General features: G+C 38.2%; 1 protein-coding gene across 2 annotated transcripts in view; it reads right to left on the minus strand.

Annotated features, from left to right (window-relative positions):
* Nucleotides 1-11,592, minus strand: part of TNRC6C (trinucleotide repeat containing 6C) — a 68,598-nt gene extending 57,006 nt beyond the window's left edge. For both annotated transcript variants that reach the window (XM_008060455.2, XM_008060457.2), the window contains exon 1: nt 11,225-11,592. The gene's annotated coding sequence lies outside the window, so the exon portion shown is untranslated. The remainder of the gene's footprint in view (nt 1-11,224) is intronic.
* Between the last annotated feature and the right edge of the window lie 1,824 nt (nt 11,593-13,416).

Raw genomic sequence — 13,416 nt, forward strand, 5'->3', positions numbered from 1 at the left:
GCTGCCCAGGCGGGTCTTGAACCTGCGGGTTCAGGCAATCCACTCACCTCGGCCTCCCAAGGTGCGGGATTACAGGCTGAGCCACCAAGCCCGGCTAGCACAATGCTTTCAAGGTTCTCCAGGTTGTGTAGCACGTCAGGACTTTGTTTTCACTGCTGAAAATATTGTTATATGAAGATAACACATTTTGCTTCTTCATGCATCTACTGATGGACACCTGGGTTGCTTCTTCCTTTTTACTACTGTGAATAATGCTGCCATGAACACTGGTGTCCAAATTACTTGTTCTATTCCCTGTTTTCAATTCTTTTGAGTTACACCTAGAAATGGAATTGTTAAGATTATATAGTAATTCTATGTAATTGTTGAGGAATGCCATACTGTCTTCCAGTGGCTGTACCACTTTACATTCCCACCAACAATACGTAAGGGATCCAATTTATCCATATCCTTGCCAACATTTTTTCTGTTTTTGTTTTATGAATAGCCATTCTAATGGGTGTGAAATCATATCTCATTGTGGTTTTTATTTGCATTTTCCTAATTATTAGTGAAATTGAGCAAAGGTATTGTATAGTCAAATTAGCTTATGGCCAGGCTCAGCCTATAATCCCAGCACTTTGGAAGGCCAAGGTGAGTGGATTGCCTGAGCCCGTGGGTTTGAGACCCACCTGGGCAACTTGGCGAGATCTTTTCTCTACAATAAATAAATAAATAAAATTAGCCAGGCGTGGTAGCATGCACCTGTAGTTCTGGCTACTTGGAAGGCTGAGGCAGAAAGATCGTCAGAGGCCAGCAGGTCGAGGCTGCGGTGGCCGGGAGTGTGCCATTGCACTCCAGTCTGGACGACAGAATGAGACTTCAACTCAAAAAAAAAAAAGTTTATTGTTCAAAATGAAGAGTCAAAGACAAAGAACTACATTGTTTCGAGGTGAAAAAACATAAAACCTAATGAGTTTTCTATATACTGTAAAACAATATTAACATATGCAATCCTTCAACCTAGATGACTTTTAGAATGTTCTACATTTATAATAAAAATAAAAAACTATAAATAATATGAATACCCAAAATGAGTCAAAAATATTTATTTTTGACATCATGAGATGATAGAATGCAGGGGAAATTTTGTTGCTTGTAAGCAAAACAAATAATAGGTTTTCACATTTTGAGCTACACCCCATGAAAATAAGAAATTTATAAACTTTGTGAGGCAATTAAGAGAGCAAGGTAAGTAATGAATTTAATATAGTAGTCAAACCTGAAAAGAGTAGAATGGAAAAAAAGGAGAGAAAAAAAACTAGGTGGAAAACATAAGCCACTGATGCTGATAAATACTTCACTTCTGCACTCTTACAGATGGTCCTCTGCCTCAAGGCTTTACAAGAGTAAATGGGGGCTACGGACCAAACAAAGGCTGCCTTTAGAATTGAAATAATTCTGAAATAGAATTCTATGAAATAGAATTTTCCATTTATATAATTTAGTAGAGGTACATGGAGAAAAAAAGTAAACAAAGTTATGTGTTTTGTGTTTATTCTACTACTTCAAAGCTCTCTTTCCAAGGGCAGGTTCTAGGTATTTCTTTGAAAGTTATAAACACAAAAAACAAAAAACCAGGGATCCTACTGCATACTGAGCTATTTAAATATGATTTTAGTTTTGTTCTGTTGAATCCCTGAATGTCTCCTCTTCTTCCTCCCTCCTTACCACCACTACCACCATCATTATCACCACCATCATCCCATCACTACCACCGTCATCACTACCACCATCCACAACCATAACCATCCCCATCCCCATCCCCACTATTGTCACCATCACCACATATTCTTTTTTTTTTTTCCTAAGTCGGAGTCTCACTCTGTCACCCAGGCTGGAGTGCAGTTGTACACTCACTGCCACTGCAGCCTCAACCTGCTGGGCTCAGGCAATCCTTTCACTTCAGCCTTCCAAGTAGCTGGGACTACAGGTGTATATCACCACGCCTGGTTAATTTTTTGATTTACTGTAGAAATGAGGTCTCGCCAAGTTGCCCAGACTGGTCTCGAACCCATGGACTCAGGCAATCCTCTCACCTTGGTATCCCAAAGTGCTGGGATTATAGGCGTGAGCCACTACACCCGGCCCACCACATATTCTTTTAATTAGACACTGGGATTTATTCCAAAAACGAAAATGTAAAAATACTATTATTAATCTCTTTATGTTTAACACATACCATTCATCTCATGAGAATTTTATGGCTTCAAGAACATTTGAATAACATGCTTTTCAGTAACCAAAGTGTCTTAACTGTGGTATCAATTTGAAGTAGTCTAAAAGAGAACTATGTGGGAAAAGAAAATCTGTGAAATGATTGACTTCTAGGAGCAAGCATTGTGAGTTGCATAAAAACTCTGAAGTGAACCAAGATCGAATTCTCTTGTGGTATTTCAGGCTCTCCTGTTCAGCATGGGAGCTTTCAAAGGCTAAAATCCATATATCTGACATGCAGCAAGACTGACGAGAGCTTATAAATGAGTCTTCATATTCCTAAGACATCAAATACTTCACAGCACTTTAAAGTCTGAAGTATTTCCATACACGACTAATTATAAACAAATTAATATTTATTTTACAGAAGGGGAAACAGAGGCTCAGAAATATGCAGTGACTTGGTCAGGGTTTGTTAACTATTACACAGTAAAGGCTAAATTGAAATCCATGTTTTCAGAATAAAAATTTACTGCTCTGTCCAATTCTATTATCATACAATTTTCCCCCTAAAACGAGCCTTAAAAAGAAAAAAAATGAAGTTCACATGTAATGTTTTATTCTTCTTTCTTCTGTTATTTAAATGGTTTACACAGTCTATAAATAGGTATGTCTCTATAAAAATCTAGGCAACATAAATGTCTTACGTGATTAAATTAAAAAGGATTACATAATAGCATGATTTAAAGACAAAACCTTCCTTTTTTTCCCCTGTTTTTAAATTCCAAAATGTTACCATATAAAGATAACATTTTCCAAAAAAGCATTTCACAAAGAGCTTCCAAAAGCTACAGTAAGCAAAATTTTAATTAGGTATCAGATTAATCAGATAGGAAAGCATGGACAAGATTTACTCAGAAGTGTGCTGAATGCTTAACTGGTACCAACACTGACAAATAGTAAATACTTTATCGTCATAGTCTCTAACTGAAATTGCAAAATAATAAATTATACATTATAAAAAAATTCTCAATTCTTTCAACAGTTGACAATATATGTTTACTAATGCTTACTGATAGCACAAATTCCTTGCTACTTGGTTTTCAGGGGCAGGATAAATGTTACAACGGTTTTCAGTTTTCAAGAACCAAAGATGCCTCCCCCTCTACTGCATTTACTGTGTGTAAAAATTTCTGGGAGAAAGTACTTTTAATTCAAAATTCCATTGCTGGACAGAATCCCAACCATTTCATCTGTCAACTACTATAAATGCAAGGAATTATGAAATGCAGAACAGAGTAAAATGTGTGCTGGAAACATGAAAAGTATCCAAAAGAATAAGCTTGTTGCCTTGTGTTTTTCTTCAAAACGGCAGTAAAATGAGATTGCTTCCTCAAGGTTAAGAACCTATAAAATAAATAAATAAACTGGGAGCAAAGTAAGCTTGTGTCCTAATTTGGGAGGGCCCGTCGGTGCCAACCAAGCAGAAAGAAGACAGTGGGAAAAGCCATGGTCAAGTCTCTGCTCGGTGCAGATCTTTAGCAAGCAGCTCTTTTCCAAGACGCCATTTTATCCAATCTGAACTGCAGCCAAGAGCTTAGGGACGCAGAGCTACCACTCACGCTGGAATGTTATGTCACAAACTGACTCAGAAGAAGCAGCCGCTACTTGCTCTGTGTTTGTTCTGTTTCTCCTGCTCTACAAGGGACTGATGGGTGAGGAAATACCTGCAGAAGGTGCCGCCCAACCCTCCTAGGAGACGCCACCACGCGTGCACAGCTGCCTCTATGCGTACATCTAGGCTCGCCTGGGCTCTCACTCCAACATGTCGGCTGGTCCAGTGAGAGCCGCCTCCTGTAGAACTGCCAGGGAGCTGCCAGGAAGCTCTTGGGGCCAGCCAGCACCCAGGCCACCCGCGGGCACCCGCGGCGGTGAGCCGGGCTGGCCGTGCCCTTTCCACTCGAGGAGGTATCGGATTCATCCCCTTCAACTAGGGGTGGAGGCATCAACGGGCGGGATTTTACAGCTTTGATTATCTAATTGCAGCTGACACTAAACCGATCTTCCTTCCTCTTTAAATTCTTTCAATTGTCACAAACATTTCACTTCAGGACCCAGTTACAATTAGCACCATAGTCACTTTTCTTCTGTTGTTTTTTTTGAAAGTCAGCCAAAAGAATAACGGCATATTGCCTATTGGCTGCAGGCAAATAAATTGCTGCTCCTTCATCCTGCCTTTGTTTTCCATTCCTTCTTTCTTTCTTTTCCTAAACAACCCCTAAACATTTGGCATGCCAACACAAGCTCTAATATTCTAAATGAGCCCCATATGTAAACTGGCAAGTGTCCAATTTCTTAATTACTTTCCTGCCTCTATCTAAAAAAGATCTAAGTGGCAAACACTGCTGCATATTAATCAAAGCCTCTGTTTATAAATGTACAAAGCAGCCACCAAAACAATACATTGTTCTGCCTTTAGCACAAGGAAAGAGTTTTTTTAAAAGATAAAAAGCTCTCAAGTGTTTCAAGGTGGAGTTATCCTGCAACTTGCAAAAGCATAGTCTGATTAGAAAGTGACATGATACGGTGGCATTCTTTGAACATTCTACAAATCACTCTCCTTACATACTAACTTCATCTTCCCGGTTAAGATTTATTGCCACTTGGCTAAATGAGCTCCCCTCCAAATCAATACATGAATCTACAAATCCACTTTCCCCTGTGCTGTTTTATGAGAAGGCCTGTGTTTCATTTGTCAGCAACAGCCTCCATCTAGAGAGAACCTGGAACTAGGGAGAGGAGGCACCTTTGTCTACCTGCCTTGCAGAAGCCCTTCCACCACTAGTGACACCTCACTGTGCCTCTTTGGCTACTACCAGTGACGGGGGAGGGAATACAAGTTCTCTTTTATTCCCTGCCCACCACTACGCAATACTTCTGCCACACTCATTCTACCTCTGCCCTTTGGTAACTGAAATGCCCACAGGCACTCCTCCTCTACAGCTCATTGTTGGCTCCGGTCTCCTGCTTTCCCAAACCCTAGTGGACACATCTAGGCCTTTATCACACTGCCTGCTCTGAACACATTTTTCCATGAGAAATGGCACCCACAGGATACATCCTAAAGAGCAGTCACAACATCACCTATTGATGGGAACAACTATTGATGTCGGAAAACTGTTTTCAACTGCTAGCCCATTACAAAGTCTATTTTTGCCTTAAACTTTGATTTTCACCTTAACATCAGCACTATTGAACATTAAGAGAATCCAGGACTATTTGTGCACGCAAGTATTAGAAGTCTTGGTTATCTTAGAAAACGGGATAAATAAATGTTGATGTTAATAACGCTAGCCAGGGCTAACATGATAATAGCAAGACGTAGACACTGAAATGGCAGAGGGGAATGGCTGAACATGACATTAGGTAGAAAAAATGGGGGAAGAGTCAAAACTGCTGTTCTCTGGGGACCTGCAGACTAGCAAAGGTTCAAGTGGCTCATAAAGGTTGTTTTTTTATCATCACATGATAAAGCAAGATGTTGGTTGCTGGAAGATTAATGCTACCTACACTTGTAAATGTTCCAAAGAGGCCACCGTCAATTCTGTTTTTGTCCCTACTGCCCCTGGACACGTCTCAACCTGTCTGTCACTAGTTCATGCTATTAGGCAGAGAACAATTACTAGCATTCAGCTGTGCACAAAGAGCTATGCTCGAGGTGTCTGCAGGACACATTCTTAACACCTGGACAGTTGTGTCGAGATATGATCACCCAACATTTTGATAAATCCTGCCAAACTGTCTTCCACAGAGGTTGTGCCCGCCTACCTTCATTCTAACCAACAGCAAATTACAGTTGCCCTTTCCCATACTCTCACTGGTCGCCTGTAGTGGTTTCTGGGGTCTTGAGCAGATTCAAAGTTAATATGTGTAAAGCACCTGAATCCAGCAAATGGTAAGTAATCAACAGTACTGTTATGATAATAGAAGGATATTAACACAATTTTTAACTTTTGACAATCTGGTAAGTGAAAACTAGTCTATCACTGTCATTTTCATTTATTTTTTCCCTGATCACAAAAAATACTTTCAACTTGTTTAGGACCTATTCGTGGTAGTTCTATAATCTGCCTATTCACATTCCTTGCCCATTTTTCTACTAGGCTGTTTTTCTTGTTGACTTGTAGGAAAGTTTGGTATTTTTGAGATATTTGCCCTTGGCTATTTACATTCCCAATATGTCCTCTCAGATTATGGTCTTGTACAAAATTGTAAAACTTTTTATACACTCAAATTTGTCAGCCTTTTTTTTTCATGGCTTATGATTAAGGGAAAATTTCATCCCAAGGTTTGGAATATATTCTTCTGTATCATCTTTCCACAATTGTAAATGTTCCAAAGAGGCCACCGTCAATTCTACCATATAATGATAACCCAAGTCTCCATGTGTACATCTGGTTTCTTTATTGCATTTCACTGACCTATGTGTTCACTCCTGCCTCAGCAACACACTGCTAAAATTACTACAAGATTTATAGCTCCATTTGATGGCTTATTCTTTTACAATATTTTCTTGGCTCTCCTATTCTTGCACTTTTGATGTTCTAGATGAACTTTAGAGTTAGTCTGTCAAATTTCAAAAGCAACTTACTGGAAGAGCTTTAAATTCCAATTTAATTAGACCCCATTACCAAAATAAGCTGTTATGCTAATTTACAGCAACTACGAAGTAATACTAATAGCCAACTTTTCTAGCCTTGTATCCTCCCACTGCTCCCTAGCCACGATGAACCATCTGCAGTTTATCCAACAAGGCCTTTTGGGTCTATGCCTTTGTACATGCAGGCTGCTCTGCCTGCAGTGTCCTTTCATATACTTTGCCCAGCATGGCTAACCCAAAACTCACCTCATGTCACCTCTAGCAGAAAGCCTTTCTTACAGTCCCCCATCTGCAAGGTGACTATGTGGCACACTAGGCTATTCTCTGTCACAACCTCTGTCAATTACTTATTTACTTACTGGTCATTCCAAAACACCTCATTCATGAACTGCGTATCCTCAATGCAGGGTATCTGATATTAAGTTAGTGTACTGGTTTGTCTCAGAAGTAGCAAAACTTGGGATTGTCAACTTTTGGAATAAGTTTTCCAAATGAATAAGCTTGACAGATTAAAGTAAATCACAAGGTGAATTGTAACAAAACTCTTTAAGAGCCAGACTAATCAACTGACTTACATCCTGTTAGGAAGCATGTGGTACGTGAAGAAAAGGAATGATTAAATAACTGTAACGCTAGGTCTCTCTCCTAATTCTACCAGTTGCCTTGTACATAAAATTAACCTGTATTTACAAGGCCAAACACTCACAAGTTCAATTTTCAATTTTAAAACTTTCCCATTTCTACTCCTATATTGTTTAATTGTACCCACAAATCCTCCTGTTTACTGGAACAGACACATAAGCTTTCCATGAATATGGTAAGGACTGCAACAATCTATCTATACATGGAAGAGGCAGGCAGATGGTCAAATACTCAGATGGGAGGCAACTGATGCCCAGTCATCTTTACAGGATGCCCAGTCATCTTTACAGGCTTAGACTATGCATCTTTTAAAGCTATGATAAAGGTGGTACAATCTCCAACAATTCCTTCCAGGGATATTTAACCTTCTTTAATCTTTACCAAGTACACTACAATTTGGGGGGAACAAGGGAAAGTTACTGATATACTTAGGAAAAACACAGAAATTATTAATGTGCTGAGATGAAATAACTCCCAGTTTCACTTTTCTTTTCACAAGAAATGATGTGGATTAGCCATTTCTAAAGATTAGCTACTCCCCTGCTCCCTGCTCAGGTAATTCCATTTTAGTTCTGCTGACCTTTTTGATTTAACCATATAGTTAGAGGAAAGTAATCATAAATGAAACTATATTCTTCATGTTAATGTAGAAGTAACTAGGAGTGAAAACCTGTTCACACAGATACAAATACAGTAAAAAATTATATATTACTTAAAGGAAAGTTATAAGACCTTTCACTTCAAGAAGTATCTAAAAAAAGTTTCACTGCAGTCAGAAATTTGGTTACTCTTCTGGAATACAGTAATAGAATTTCACCTGGATATGAACTCATTCTTCTACCATGAAAAAGAGAAGTTTATAGAATACTTCAGTTCTAAGAAGGACAACTGAAATTCCAAAATGTACACAAGTCATGGAGTGATGAGAAAGCTTTTTTGCGATTTTGAGTTTAAAAAAAATCTGCTTCTTAACCCTGTTTCAAAGATGGGTACTTATTTGTTGCGTATTTCAAAGTCTCGCAAGTCCCATATTAACAACGACTATCTGCATTTACCAAACACTTACTATATGCAAAGCGTTGTACTGATATAAAACAAATACCTTATCTTCAAGATTCTATCAAGTAGGAATCTTCATTTTATAGATGAAGAGTCAAAAGTACAGGGAGTGAAAGTGATTTGGTCAAGGTCACACAGGAGGAAAGTAGATCAGGCCTGTCTCTTCCCACTCTGCCATACTTTCTCCACGTGTGCTGATGCTCACCAATGGGATGGCATTCCAACGATGCCTTCCATTGACAAAATCAAACTAGCTCTCTGGAACAACGTTTGAATCAGAAATTAAAGAGACAGGATCTTAGCATTTAGAAGTCATGAGAGGTTCAGGCCTCTCATTTTAGATGAGAAATGGACGTACTAGTTGGTGGCATAACCAGTACTAGCTTCCAAGTCTTCAGCAACAGTTCAGAGTTTTTTCCTCTGAAAAAACTAGTCATACAACAGAAAGTTCATGATAATTTGTATGATATTTTCAACTTAGTTGAGAGGCCAAACTTATTAATTAATCAGTCAAAAATGCAGAATATATACAGTATACAGTAAGTGCAAAGTTATAGGTGGCAGACTTGGTATATCACACCTAAAAGAGGATGAGTAAGAAGGAGACACTTGAAGAAAAGCTTCATGGGGGTGGTGACAATGAAAGTAATGGAAAGAAAGAGGAAGGGCAATCAAGTGTGTACATGTATGAGAAAGACTTGACACTGAGCATGACATATTTGTGAGGCATTAAGGAAATAGTCCCAATTATAACAGAAAGTAAACCATGGAGAATAGAAGGAAAAATATTGGCTAGACATGGCAGTAATGGGTCCTGACTGTCAGGCAGAAAAATGGGGAGTTTATGCATTAGGAACTGGGTGACCAGTTTTGCAGGTTTGTGAGGAGACCTGCCTTTAATCAGTGAAAGATGATGAGTTAGAAGATGCATCTAGCTATGATACCAGAGACTATTTGGGAGGAGATGAAATTGGTGTAAAATGAAAACTTCTGCTTCAGAAGTCCAAGAATCAATTTCTATTATGCTTATTATATAGATTGATACAATTTTTAAAGATTTTTTCCAATAAAATTATGATTTATGTTCTTCTATATATACTATACACTTTTTAAAAGTATTATGAACTAGAAGTATTTTCTTGGAGAAGGTTATTATATTTATGAAGACAAATATTTTATTAAAGAACATTATTTTCCTATCAAAAATTTACTGAATTACTTTCTTAATTATTTTCTCCTTATCTAAGAAGAAAACAGTAACATTCTATACCAATAGCGTTTGATAAAAACTCTGATGCAATACTGTCAACATCCCAATGAGATACATCCAGAAAAGGCAGGGCTATTACACTTCTTGTTCAGTTTTTCAAAATAACCATCTAAAATTAATATACTATTTAAGTCTGACTATAGAATCCCTGTCTCTGCTAAAATTTTCCCCAAGGACCATAACTCAGTGTGGAAAGTAATCACTATATGTTTGATTATAAACTGCTGGCCAATAAATAGATGAGCGTATACTCTTGATCAGTCAATACATTTTATCTTTTCTGCCTTGCTTTTAGGTGACAATCATTGATCTGCATACCTTCTACCAGGTGTTTAGCAAATGATAAGTCAAGACTAGTTGAAGAGACATCTAAAGTTGTCTAAAAATATTGGTTCAGAACATACCACAAAGTCACCATTTTGAAAAACATTGCTATAAATACTTTTAGGTCATGTTGGAATTACTCTCCATATTAACAGGCAGCACATAAAAGAAAATGAGTATTAACATTACTCATGACATGCTTCTTTTAAATTCCAATCTAAGAAGGCTTCTTACGTATTTAACGACAGACCTGAACTTTACAGTCTCAGCAGATATAGTTTCTATTCCAGAAATAGCACCAATTATTGATTAAATTGCTTGAAACAGAAACATTTAAGAACACAACAGAGAAACATGGTAGTTGAACACAAATACTTTGCTGTCTTCCAAAAATTCTCTAAAACTACAGTAAGGAAATTTTCCAAAAGTACAAATACATAAAGTCAAGGAGTTTGGAAAATAGGAGATGACATAAGTAACATCTACATCTTGGCAGCTGGAAAGCAAAAAAAATAAGTGTAATCTTTCTTGGGAGCCTAGAGAAAGTGAACATCAATCGCAGGCAAGGAAGCAACAAGCAGCAGGTAGAGTAAAACCTCAGACTTTGCAGGAGCTTAGCACGAGGAGAATACCAGACAGCTTTGGCTCCAAGTGTGTGACTAAGAGTTAGAAACACCTACTGGAAAGCTCTGTCACCTTCCTGAAATGAATGCATGAGTGCACTCATGAGATAGCCTAGGAAATTGAGAGGAAAGAGTTTTATTGCAAAGTTTTCACCATAGGGTTCTAAAGCCTAGATGGGTTCAAAAGGGCTGATGCACAGACTTTTATTTTCTAGGGAGAAACAAATTGAGCTGAAGTAGCTCATGCCATCTGTGAATACATGAGAAACAATGCAAATAAATAGGGGAAATGCACAATTAAATTTTAAAATTTAACTGAAATGAATCTATCTGTACTATATATATACAGTGAATATGAACTAAAATATGTCAATTTTTCTTACTCATCAGCAAAGTTAAAAATAGTCAGTTCTCAAATCAAAAGAACAACTCAATCTATGTGGTTTTTACCTGGTTGGAGCTTACTGGGATGATGCTGCGTTCCAGCTCCAGGTAGGGGAGGAGGGCTTACCCCTACAGGCCCAGCACCCTGTGTTGGGCTCACACTTGTCAGAGTCCCCGTAGGCAATGGTTGACCTCTCTTTAACAGCTGCTTCTGTTCTTGCTGGCGGAAGCGTGGAGGCACCTCACGAGGCAGGTAACGGGATGCAGCTGGCTGCTGGCTACTGGCAGATGCACGTTTGCCATTGCTGCTGTTGGAGATAGTGCTGGTGGAAGTACTGGTACTGGTACCGGCAGGTTGGGGCTGGCTTGAACAGGTCTTAGTAGGTTCTGGCACTAAAATAAAAGAAAAAGAACCCAAAGCTTTAGTAAAACCTCCTTAAAACCCAGCCCAAACCAAGGAAACCAAAACAAACAAACAAAAAAGGTAATGTAGTGCTTTGGAAACAAAACTGGATTAAAGTCTATGGAGCTCTAGTTTTTCTACAAATAAACTGTGATCTTGAGATTTGAGCCAGTTACTCTTAGTCCTCAGTTTCCTCATCTGTAAGATAAAGGTGAAAGTTAGATTAGAGCAGCATCTCTCACACTTGGCTGGCATTACAATCACCTAGAGGGCTTATTAAAACTCAGAATTCTGGGTCCCACCTCCAGACTTTTTGATTCAGTAGTTGAAGGGGGGAAAGAAACTGGGAATTTGCATTTCTTATGATTTCTGAGGTTATGTTGATGCTGCTGGTTCCTGGACCACCCTGTGAGAACCACTGCTCATAAAAACTGATGAATTTTCAGGTGTCCATGAGTTTATATATATTTGTTTTAATTCTGATGATAATGTATAAGATATCTATTTTGGTATATTTTGAGTTATCTGAATAATTAAAGCTGAATACAGTCAAGTGCCACATAATGATGTTTTGGTCAAGAACTGACTGCATATTCGGCAGTGGTCCCATAAGATTATAATGGAGCTAGAAAATTCCTCTCTCCTGGTGACACAGTCATTCTAATACGGTAATACAAAGCATTACTCGTGTGTTTTGTGGGGATGCTGGTGTAAACAAACCTACTGTGCTGACAGGTGTATAAAAGTAGAGCAATACAATCATGTCTAATAATATGTATGCTTGATAATAGTTGATAATTTTAATAAACAACTATGTTACCGGTTTATGTATTTACTATATTATAACTTCTTATCATTATTTTAGAGTATACTGCTTCTACTTATAAAAAAAGTTAACTGTAAAAGAGCCTCAGGCAGGTCCTTCAGGAAGTATTCCAGAACGCATTGTTGTGGTAGGGAATGACAGCCCCATGTGTGTTACCCTGAAGACTTTCTAGAGGAACAAGACGTGATACTGATGATCCTGACTCTGTGAGGGCCTAGGCTAATGTATGTGCTTATGCCTTAGTTTTTAACAAAAAAAGTTTAAAAAGTAAAAATCAATCAATAAATAAATACAGAAAAAAGTTTACAGAATAAGAATATAAAGAGATTACTTTTGTATAGCTGTACAATGTGTTTATTTTTGAAGCTAAGGGTTATTACAATAGCATCAAAAAGTTAAAAAAAAAACTCTTAAAAACTTTATGAAGTAAAAAAAGTTAATGGCTGGGAGTGGTGGCTCATGCCGATAAGCCCAGAACTTTGTAAGGTCAAGACAGGAAGATTGCTTGAGCCCAGTAGTTTGAGACTAGCCCAGGCAACATAGAAAGACAATCATCTCTTAAAAATAAATAAAATAAAATAAAATAAAAAATTAGCCAAGTGTGATGGTGTGTGCCTACAGTCCCAGCTACTCAGGAAGTTGAGGCAGAAGGATCACCTGAGTCCAGGAGGTCAAGGGTATCCTTAACTGTGATCGTGCCACTGCACTCCAGTCTGGGCAGCAGAGTGAGACCCCAACTCAAGAAAAAAAAGTTATAGTAAGCTACGCTTATTATTGAAGAAAGAAAAATATTTTAAAGTACATTTAGTGTAGCTAAGCATACAATGCTTATAAAGTCTACAACAGTGGACAGTAATATCCTAGGCCTTCATATTCACTCAACATTCACTGACTTACCCAGAGCGACTTTCAGTCTTGCAAGCTCCATTCATGGTAAGTGTCCTATACAGGTTCCTTTTTACTGTCCCTTTTCTATGTTTAGATATGTTTAGATACACAAATACTTAACCATTGTGTTCCAACTGCCTA

This window comes from Carlito syrichta, unplaced genomic scaffold, assembly GCF_000164805.1.
Source record: "Carlito syrichta isolate Samal-C Ts95f unplaced genomic scaffold, Tarsius_syrichta-2.0.1 Scaffold304629, whole genome shotgun sequence".
Taxonomy (NCBI): domain Eukaryota; kingdom Metazoa; phylum Chordata; class Mammalia; order Primates; family Tarsiidae; genus Carlito; species Carlito syrichta.